The sequence below is a fragment of the Benincasa hispida genome, chromosome 10 (assembly GCF_009727055.1).
Source record: "Benincasa hispida cultivar B227 chromosome 10, ASM972705v1, whole genome shotgun sequence".
Lineage (NCBI taxonomy): Eukaryota > Viridiplantae > Streptophyta > Magnoliopsida > Cucurbitales > Cucurbitaceae > Benincasa > Benincasa hispida.
The window spans coordinates 37,134,541-37,144,670 of record NC_052358.1 but is presented as its reverse complement, the minus strand read 5'-3'; the positions used below and the strand labels follow the sequence as shown (position 1 = coordinate 37,144,670).

The following is a 10,130-nucleotide window of genomic DNA, read 5'->3' as shown; positions in this document are numbered from 1 at the left end:
TTTTAAAGACCACTAAAGCTTCAATTGATGTAGATAAAGGATCCCTTTCGATTATGCATGATAGGAAGGTAAAAAAAATTATCATTTCTGAAATCCTTGTTATCACTTATCCTACTTGTTCTAGTGCCTTGCTTTTTCAGAATAATGGTCAACCAACAATGTTGGGGGTGACAGATGGAGAGACGACGATCAAATTTTGTCATGGATGATTAAGTCGAATATGGTCGAGCAACTGACCTTAAAAATGTGCGCTTCATGGAGGCCGTCAAGCTTTAAATTTACTTGCTTTCCTTGATTACATTTTCTTTATGGAAGTTTTCCTTTATATTTGAGCCTAATGTTTCCAATAATTCTTATCTTACTAGGTTTGTTGGTGGATAAGAGCTTGAATTGAATGAGTCAAATTCTTCCTTCATCCTTTGATTCAGGAAAGTTTTCTGATCTCTCTCGCTTTCACTTCTTTTACATTTAGGATAATGTGAGTTTTAAAATTTTTGGGTGGGGTATTTAGATTTGGCATATCTTTTTTATGATTATATAGTTTGGGGTCCTTGAATGCTGCGCCCAGACTATTTTGATTGCTTGAATGTTGTTTTCTTTGTTGCCTTGTTTTTCACTATGATTAGTCTAGGATAGACTCATATTGATCATGTTGGTATAAAATTAGTTTGGAAGAAAGCATATATAATTTTTAGGCCAATTTTGAAAATTTTAATTCATTTCTCTGATGCATCTTTTGGTTCTTTATCTATCTAAATTGCCTCTTGCTTGCTTAGAATTGCATTACGAAACCATAGGGTTGTTGTCACTATGAAAGACCCCACTAATTAGAGAAGGTCTTGCATAATAGGTGGTAATGTGATACTAAGGGAGAAAATATACGAGAGTGGGTACATTTCCCTACAGTGTAAGTGTGAAAGCTAGTGCCCTAGGTAAAAGAATTGCAAGTTCAGGTCTCCTGTGTATTTTTTGGCACCTTGGTTGATATATTATTGTATGGTGTGTTTTGATGCTTGATGGTTGGTGCTCAAGCAAGAGTAGGGAAAAACTAACTGAGGCTTCATAAGTTTATTCCACATTTACTTGTGCTTAAAATAGATGACTTTGAACTTATTCATACATGAGAAAATTTGAAATGAAATTCAATTTTTTCTTGAATTGATTAAATTTTTTTCAATGGTTTGATTGATTGTGAGCATGATTTTGGATGGCTGTTAAGGCAAGAGCAGGGAACTTGGAAACTTAGCAAGTTAGTCTTTATGTGATTGTATGTTTTACTTTGCTTGAGGATGATCAAGAATCAAGTTGTGCTATTTTTCTATTCTTAATTTGGGGTCATTGCTCTATTGAATATGCTTAATTGATGATTTTACAAATCTAGGGTGTCTAAAAGGTAGGATGAAGTGTTAGGAGTAAAATGGTGATAAAACGAACCAAATTCTCAATTGCATCAAGGGAGGAAGAAAGCACAAAAATTATCAAAATGCCCATGAGGAGTGTCATACAATAGCACAACGACACCATGCTCGATGCATTTTCTCGAGAGCTTCAAATTGTAAACTCAAATCTTATCAAGAAGTATGCATTCCAATTTAGGAAACAAATATCCTAATTTAATTTTCTTATATATAACAATTATATTTAAAGATATAGAAAATTAAATTAATTAGGGAAACAACTCAATCAAATCTTTCAAATATAAGACGATGTTTAAAAATAAGATGCAAGATTTCCAATCTCTGATAGATTTGAATAAACATACACCACAAGCATGATTGATAGTCACAAAGGATTGAAGACAACTTAAATTTATCATAATTAAAATTCTAAATCTTAAAATTTAACCATTTGACTATTTACATTTATGTTTTTCTAAATTTTTGATAAGGACAACGGATCTCCACATATCTCCATAACGAGCATGCCCAAATATGTTAAAAGTTTTCGTTCTATATACAACCTTAGTTGTTGAAAGCGTTGACGAGCCCTCTCTAAATTTCACAAACTTTTAAGAGAAGAAACTTGTTCTCTTACAAAACTCAAGAATACACAAGAGAAGAATATTGTTCTCTTGAAACACAGTTTCTTTATAAACTTCAATTTGCTTCTATTGATTTTTATTCTTTTCTCTGGCATACAAATGAGAGAAATGAACTCTTTATATAGTACTCAAGAGATACTTCCTAAAAGACATAAAATAAATGAAGTACATGTATACATACCATTCATGTACTTGAACAATTACATGTATCTAGAAATGCTTATATCTTGAAATTAGAAATGTATCTAGGAATGTATTATCCATAATGTATCTAGCTTATTAATTTCTAACATCAGTAACAATTATTGTGCTGTTCCTGATGTTGTATTCCGAACCCCGCTATGGGCCAGACAAACATATTCATTTACGGGATATAATCTATGATTGGAAGTTGAATATTACATTGTTTTCTGACGAAAATATTTTCCACGTTTCTTGTATATTTGAATCGATGTGGCTCATGCAAAATCTGTATGTTGGTTTGTGTAGTGAGCGACAGACAGAATTTAGATGCATTTTTCCCCCCCCAATTCAAGCATTTCATTACATGTATGATTATTTTCTATTATTATTTTCTTTCGAGATTGCTTGTATTATATTATTTTTTTTCCCTAAGTGACTTGTATTTCATTGCTTGATATTGTGGACTAAGTTTTCAAAAACTCTCATTAACAATATTTGTACATGAAATAGGTTGAGGTATCAAAGTATGAGTAAGACGTATATTTGTGTTGCTTTTTTTTTTTTTTTTTTTTGTACTATTGAGCATTCTTATTAGTAGATTATATTATATAAATATACTTACTAAAAACATAATCAAGTTGTGTTAGGTTTAAGTTTGGTGTATAATGTAAATTTTGATTTTCAGGGATTTGGAAGAAGATAGGAAGATATCATTGAATTTTTTTTTGTCTGAGTTTTTCAGAAAACTATGAAAGCCTATTCATAAGAGCTTTGTGACACAAGAGAATGAGTAACATTGATAATTGTATAGTTAGTGATTTGTTACATGATCCTCTCAACTTTCTTTTTCTTTAGTAATAATTGCTAGGTTACTTAGTGTATATTGAACAATAATAATTGATAGTCCTAAGATCAACACAATTTGTTGATAGATTACTTAGCTAAACAATTTATCACGATTTTGTTTTTGTTTTTGTAAATTTGTTAATTTTTGTGTTTGTTGAAAGTTGAGTTATATATACAAAAGTAATTAAAATTTTATTTTGTACATGTAAGAGAAATATCATTGATTTGCATGAATTAGTTTATGATTTTCAACTCCAATTGGTTGTTTCACCTTCAAGATGGCATTAAGTTCTATCGCAAATCTTTCCATGGCTGGAGTAAGAAAGCAAATAGTCATCAGAATCAAAGGTATTAAGTAGCTTATCAAATTAGGGATAATTCCAACTTCTCCCATTGTAGCTCCACCATAAATCATATTTGTATAGCTTTTTAATGTAGCCTTTCATGAGATAGGCTATAATTAAGTGGGAAAAAGGCGGAACTTTGTGTTTTGAAAAAATCTAAAGTCGCGCGCTCAAATTTTATGGAAAAAAAAAAATAGATATCATCGACTTCCCTCTTCATCTTCACTTATTTCCTCTTTTCGTCTGACCACTTCCCTTGTCTTCTTTTCTTTCCAATTTTTGTCTCCCCACCTTCTCCGATTTATTTTGGATTTCAGAGGGTTGCACTTCTTGTTGAATGAATAAAATGAGTCCAAATGATGAATGATAAGGCCCTTCTTGCTGATCAAATTTCGTGAGTCCAATTATTTTGTCTCAAAAGAATTTTGATTTGGTAGAATACGTGGCTACCGTTTGTCCACGAACTTCCAGCTGATATGCTCCCCGTGGTTTGATCCACTGACTCTCGCCTGATGGAAGTGAAAGAAAAAAAAATATTCTGATGGGTGATAATTTCAGAATTAATTTCCTTTCTCTCTCTTGCTCTCTCGTTCTCTCTTTTCGATTTATGCATAACTTCTTCTGATCCTAATTTTTCTATTTGTTTTGTGCGACTGTTTGAGTAAACGATTGATGAACAAAGCAAGCAATCTTGAATAAGAAAGGAAGAAGAGAAGTGTTACACAATGAGTGGTTCGGCAACATCGTGGGTTTCAAAGGAGGAAGGAAGCGTTGTTGGCTTCAATTTTTTGAAGAGCAATATTGTGGTTTTGACATCGATTTTCTGAGGAGGAAGGTTGCCGTGTTGCCTTCGACTTTCAGAGGAGGAAGGTTGCGACTTCCATTTTCAGAGGACAGCTAGGCGTTGGTTCCAATTTTCATAGGAGGTTTGTGACTTCAATTTTCAGAAGTGCGTTGTGACATTGATTCTTATTTTTATAGGTAAGGGGAAATCAATTTTGTTTTTTAGATACAGAGTGAGTTTTTGGTTTTCATTCTCAAAATATGAACATGATATGCCCTTCATCATTGTTCGTAGATTTTCAATTGTCGTCTTTTGTGGGCCTCTGAGTAGTCAATCGTGGATTTTTTTTCTTCGTCATTGGTTGTTGTTCTCCACCGTCTGTCAGGCCTTCTTGGGTGGGGTTTTCGTTCTTTATCGTACTAGATGTTAGGTGGATTTTGGATTTTTCTACATCTTACCAAATTCTGTTCATCTATGAATTTATTATTTAATCTTCTACATACTTGGAGTTTCAGTGTCTTTAGCTATTTGTGTTCTCTAAGGCGAAAATTTTGTTTCGATTGTCATGATTACTTCATTCTGTTAGATCATCTTTTTCACTTACCATTTAGTCAATCTTAATTTAAGATTTTCATCTTGGGTTTATTTCGATTTTCTTTAACAATGGGAAGATGGATGTATTGTTTCTTAATTCGAAACTTCTTCGTTCTCTTATTGAAGATCAATTGCTTGTCAGCTTGCCAAACAACCACCCGTATTTATTTTTTGCATATAGAAATTTGTTGCACATTTTTTCTTGTCCATATCATTTGATACCTAGTGATAGCATTTGTATCTTCTATAAGGTTTTAGTGTGCCATAACTGGCTCACCAATATGGTTCCTAAATGTATCTAAGTGTACTACTAATACGGATCGATGAAGAATTTTGGAAATCAAAAGGTTATGTTTCAAGCAATGCTTGAGCTAGTGGGATAGTTTGTATCTTCCTTAAAATGGCTGATTACTGTAGTTTCTAATTTGCGTTTCCTTTTTCTTTTCCCTTGGACATTTTCTTGTAGTAATGAAGGCTAATAATATTTTTTTAAATTGAAAATTCTTTTATCTCCTTAAGAACAATTGGTTTTCCATTAAATAAAAAATTTAAAACAAAAAATTGAAACGTGCATACTTGTGAATTTATACTCATTCTTGATTCGATTTTAAAAGTTACCACTACAAGGTGAATTTCCTATCATGAATTATCGAATGACTCGATATTCAAACCTTTGTTTAGTTTTAATACCTTAGTTGAAGAAATGGGACCCATAAGGTTGAAATAAGTTTCTCTCTACTATATTCATCATTATCTTTGTTATTGAAAAGGATTGGTTTCCTTCAAGCTAAAGTAATTTTTAAAGTCCGTGCTCAATTTGCCTCCAACATCACAACACACAATTATGGTTCATATTCCACCACCAACTTTCACAACAAGGTATGTGTAGTGTTGCGCAAAAAAAAAAAAAAAAAGTCATTCATAAATGGTTATCATTTTTTGGAGTCAATTTGAATAATTTTCATTACAGCTTTATCGTTATTATAAATTTCTCTAGCTAGTTTTTATGACACTTTCAGAGTTAGTTTAGATTTGGATCCCAGAGTAGTAGGAAATATAAGTCATTTTAAATTCCATTGGAGTATTGAATTATCAGCGTCGTTTGGCTAATGAACTTGAGAGTTCATTTGAGATTAATGTTGACGTTAAGTTCATTAGTAGTTTTCACATTGAACTTGAAGTTAGTGTAGGGATGGGTAAGGGATAATTAAGTTCATTAGTTAAGTTTTAGTTGATTAAGTCTGATAAGTTTGCTTAATTTGGTTCTTATGTTAATAAGTGTTAATGTTATGTTTTATTACTTTTGATTGTTGGATGTTGGGATTGTTTTAATCTTGAGTTTGAGATCTTCAAACTTGTAAAAAAGTATTGCGTAGGCATTCATTTAGTTTCCATTTTGTGTATACTTCATTTCTCAGTTTCCATATTCTAGTTTCTCTTTGCCTCATTAGAGAAATTTTTGGCTTTGTTGATTGTGTTCTTCTTCTTAACTTGTGTTTTTTTATTTAATACTATGTTTCTTATAACTTAAAAGTTGGGGGATTTCTTTATAAATTTTTCCTTACATAAATTAGTGAATAAATAGAATGAGCATCCTATGCTATTGTATTTGCCATCTCTGTTTTGTAGTTTGGAAAACTAATTTGAGATATTAAAAGGATGTTCTCTTTCATTAATGTGTTGCTAATACATTCTTTTGTTTTTAGCTTTTCTACAAGACGTTTAGTAGTTTTGTTGTGCATCTTAAAAACACGTAAAAATGGATTTTGAAATATGTACAAATACATATGTTATCTTAGTTCTTGTTATGATATTCTAGAATTATATACAATTTTTAGTGGTTTTGATATGGCCTTCCCCCATCCAATGTCCACCTCTCCCAACCTAATTTTTCTCAAATCAGACTCAATGAATAACCCCATTGCTGCAGTGCAATGGGTCATCCTTTGATCACCATAAGATCTGCCAGACTTAATGTATTCCTCTGTCATTTCTGCCTCAGCTTTCTTAACCAATTCTATAGCATAACCTATGGGATTCTAGCAAAGTTTTCCAGCTGTGGTAAATGTTGCAGGAAAAGCAAACGCATTGATATAATATCCAGACGAGAAAGAGTTGAACTTGAAGCGTAGATTCATGAGACAAAGAAAACGCACTTCCTCGTTGGGGCTAAGTTGAAGGGATACGGTACGGAGGCGCCAAATGTAGGCGGTGAGGAGATCGAAGGACAAGCAATGGCGAAGGCGAATAAGCATGGTTTTGCGAGTGATGGATATTTCATTTGGACCAAAGAAGAAGGAGCGATGAGCCATGTCGTTGAGTGAAATTTTGGTGGCGTTGGTGTCTCCAATTTGGTCATATTTGATCACTAGAGGATCCCTCGCATTTCAGAGAGCCTTTCCCAAACTGGAAGAATAGATTGAGTGGGAGCCCTATGAGCCATTTCAGCTATGGCTGTCATGAATTGAACAATACCATAGCCCTCACTCATTGTATACAAAGACAAGACCATCACATTTGAGTCGGGTCAACTGCACATTCAATAATTATTGAAATCAATCATAATTTAGTTAATTAAACAATCATGAATTATTATGCTCTAGAACTCTTATTTATCCATGTCACAAGTCTGGTTTATAGCGATTGTCTGAAATGTAATTTATATTTGAAGTTATGTCATTAATGAATAGGACAAAAAATTATAACATATACCAAACTCTCTTCTTATGTTAAGATGATAATAGTTTGTGTGAATTAATGGCTTTAAAGATGGAGAAATAAGATGCACCCATAGAGATAGGGGTTTCAGGAATAAAAAAATAAGAAAAAACTATTTACAAAAAAAATAGAAAATTTTAATCTTCTTTAATAAATATCGATAAAAGTTGATAGAAATCTATCAATATCTATCAATGAAAGAAATTAATAAAAGTCTATCACTGATAGACACTCTATCAGTACTTGTCAATGTTCTTTCTTACTATTTTTATATGTAGTTTGATATTTTTTTTTATATAGTCATGCTTTAATTATTCAAAACATTAAAAAAAATTAAAAAAATAAAACTTTACCACGTAGCAAACTGTGTTTGTTGTTTGGCCCGGCCATCTAAGTGGGCTAGACTAAAGATGGATTGATTGTTAGAAACCATAAACTGTTGTGTTTTGTTGTACATCCGAAATGCTAATTTTTATAATAATAAATTATATTTTGGTATTTATGATAATAATTTTATAAATTTTATATCGCTATCATACCCTTTATAATGAACTCTCCAACAAATAAATGTAAAATAATTAGTCATAATAGATGTATAATTTTAATGGAACAAATAATTATAAAAGTTTAATATTTTATATTAAATTTTTTCAATTAGTTAAATATTACTAATTCATTAAAAGTTTCTATAACTATCCCAGTACATGATTTATTACATTTTTATAAAGGAAATGAACCCGTACCCAAGAGGGTAGAAGGATTCGAATCATAGATCTTGCGATCACTATCACGTTGCTACACCAGTTGACCTATGTTCGTTTTGGCTAAAATTGACTTTTTTTTTCTTTTCTTTTCTTTTTTTCTTTTTGTCTTTTCGTAGATAAAAATTCATTGGGTATATTTTTTCATCAATCAATTAGTTAGGATTAATTTATCAGAATTGAATAAATAATTAGGTTAATTCAATACTGATAATCTCTATATATCTTCCTCAATAATCATAATCTTAGAATAATCTTGTTGATTATAAAAATAGGTTTAAATAATATAATTAATTTTAATAGAACAATAAATATGAATATTAACAAAAATAAGAGAGAAAAAGAAGACCTATGCTTTTGTAAGTGTAAGATACCATTGCTCATGGGTACCAAAAAAAACAATGGAATAACTCATTATCAAGGTCAATCAAAAAATGATCAGAATGTGTACTCCAACATTTTAACTAAATCGACACATTCCTCACACTCAGATCAAATTCTATCAAACCCCAAGATTAGAACCAAAGGGATGCAGACTTATATTTTCCTCAATGAACAAGATTCCTTCACCCATGCATTCTACAAACAGCTTCCTACAAACCTTTCTCTAGCTCTGCCTGCCAAAGGATAGTAGAAACCCAATGTCTTTGCAAGTGCCTCTTTTATCACCTTCACTGGATCTTTCCCTTTCATGGTTGATTTATATTCATAGAATTGTATTGTGACTTAGCCATGACTATTGGATGTTAGGTTTGTGTTTTGGAGGGGTTTAGACCGATGTGCAGTGGGTTTATGAACATTTGGGTGACGTTTCGATAAGTGTTAAGGTCGTTCGGTCCCTTAAAGTCTAGTGTGGTTGCTTGAATTTTCGTTTGTTGGTCTTTAATTTTCACATTTTTGTTTAGATTCAAGCTATAATCATTACAACTTTGAGTTAGGTTTTGAATCAAGGGACCTTTGGCTAATTGTCTAACGGCTTTCAAAGTGAGTTTACTTGTTTGATTTTGAGTCTTAATCATAAAATTACTTTGTTCTTGAATATTGGAGTTAGAACTAATCTTGACATTTTGTTAGGATTTCGAAGCATGGATTATGCAATGAAGAATATAAGCTCATACATCAATATCAAGAAGCTATTTCACATTTCTTTAATCTTTACAATTAGTTATTGTAACTACTTGTATCATAAATTAGTATTTAAACTCATCATTTAAAAATTTTATATACAACAACAATACATAGCTTCAAGAAAACTTGAAAGATCTGTAAAGGAAAAACGGTCTGTGACTTAGCTTCTTAATAAAACTCTCTCCTTTCCGTGGATGTAGGCTTTCATAGCCAAACCACGTACATCACAGTGTAAATTTCTTCTTCTCTTCTCATCGTCTATAAGATAGCTCATCGTTTACCATTTTCTTCATATCGTCTAGAAGAACAAACGATCGTCTACCTTTCTTCCAGCAATCGTCTACACGATTGCACGATCGCTACCTTTCTTCTAGCAACCATCTACACGATTACATGATCATCTACCTTTTTTCTTCTGCCATCGTCTACCCGACTGCAAGCATCCTCCATCGTATACTCATAAACAATCGCACAAATTAAACAAAAAGGCATTAGGATTAGAAGAAAGAAAAGAATACAGAAAGGCAGAGAACGATAGAATCTGAAAGCTAGAGAGAGAAAGAAATTTTGTTTTGCATTAATCACCCATCAGAAAATCAAAAGTCTTTTTCATTTTCCATCAAACAAAGTTCAGTGGGATCAACCACGAGTAAGCCATCAGCTGGAAAATTGTGGGCTCTTCTCAACTAAGTTCTTTACCAACCAAAGAAATTTAGGACAAAGATCAGGGC

General features: G+C 32.0%; 1 pseudogene; it reads right to left on the bottom strand.

The window, feature by feature from the left end:
- Positions 1-5,691: 5,691 nt before the first annotated feature.
- On the bottom strand, positions 5,692-8,964 carry LOC120089051 (annotated as a pseudogene).
- Between the last annotated feature and the right edge of the window lie 1,166 nt (positions 8,965-10,130).